We start from the raw sequence: 1681 nt of genomic DNA on the forward strand, positions 1-1681 counted from the left end.
GGACAGTTTAAGACAAGAATGTTTAACATTCTGTTTTAATTTGTTTGCACTGTTGCAATGCAACCCACTTAATCATTCTAAAAACTTCCCTAAAGCCTGCTACACATACTAAGGCTCTGTGTGAGTAGTTTAGGAGGAAATCAAGGAAGAGGAGCTAAGTCCCACATCTGACATTTTTGGAGCAGAAAGAGGAGCTGCAGAGACAAGGGCTTAGGAGGAATATGAAATTGAAACTACTTCTTATTGAACAAAAGCCCCTAGGATTTCATGGAATTCCTGGGAAATACAATGAACTTCTTACAGGATGTGGGACAGAAGGCTCTATCCAATTATGCTGATATCCAAACTAAAATAATTGGGTTACATAAGGAATAGTATGTAAATACTTTGTACAGGGGCTGATATACTACCATATAGTCTATATACTATCCATACTGTATGTGTATGTATGTATATATGTGCATGTATACAAAAGGACAGAGAACTGTGCAGAATAGTCACAGACTCTAAGCTACTAAAGGAGGGCTTTAAAAATTTACATTCAAGAGCACAAGCTCTTCACTCCTTTGAGAGCCCCTCACTAACCAGTTTGCCCAGCCCACAGCTGCAACAGTAAGTTAAAAAGGAAGAGAGAGGCTGCTAAAAAGCAGGTAAAGGAAAACTATCAAAAAGCACACCAGGCTAAAACAATTTATGTTCAAATAATTTTGAAATCCTCAAAAGCACCTAATGCGACTGAAAGCTTAGTGTCCACAAGAAAATTTACTCATTTATACTTTCTTTCAGTAAATATATGAGAACCTACTCTGTGCCAAGCAGAGTCCTAAGTACTAAGGAAGCAGCAGTGAACAAGAACAACAAAACTTCTGCTCTTATGGAGTTTCCCCTTCTACTGTGGGGAAAAGAGGGAAGGAGAAATAGAAAATAAATAAAAAAGAAAGAAATGATAATGTCAGATAGTATTAAGTGCTATGAAGAAAAAGTTAGGTAGTGTAAAACGCTGGAGTAATGAGGAATTGCAATTGTTTTCAGGGACCTAAAGAAGTATAGGAGAGAACTATAGAATATGTGGGGATAGAAAGTTCTAGGTAAAGGCAAGTGGAAATTTCAGAGTAGAATCCAAGAACTGCCAGCTTAAAGGGCAGTGAGCAAGGGGAAGAATAGTAGGAAATGAGATGAGGGAGGTAGTTGCGGAGTAGCAGAACTGGAAGGTCCTGTGAGTTATAGTAAGTATTTTGGATTTTATTCCAGTATGATGGGAAACGATTGGAGCGGTTTTCAGGAGAGCGAAACAATTTGACGTGTGTCTTTAAATAATCACCCTAACTACTATAAGGTGGCAAGAGGGAAAACACTAGGATGCCATTGAAACAATCCAGGAAGGAGACAATGGTGGCTTGGACTAGGGTAGTAACAATAGAAGTGGTAAGAAGTCAGATTCTGATATATTTTAAAGATAGTGCCAACAAGATTTGCTAGTGGCAAACATTTGGGGTATATAAAGAAAAGATCCAAAGGATTTCTCAGAGTTTTGTTGCCTGAACAATTTGGAAAGACAGTGTTAACATTAAGCTGGGGAACACCAGGAAGGAAGGAGATTTGGAGAAGGAATATCAAGAGCTCAATTTTGTACATGTTAAATTTAACATGCCTATTAGAGATCCAGATGGAAGTGCTGAGT

The sequence above is a fragment of the Choloepus didactylus genome, chromosome 15, assembly GCF_015220235.1.
Source record: "Choloepus didactylus isolate mChoDid1 chromosome 15, mChoDid1.pri, whole genome shotgun sequence".
NCBI lineage: Eukaryota > Metazoa > Chordata > Mammalia > Pilosa > Megalonychidae > Choloepus > Choloepus didactylus.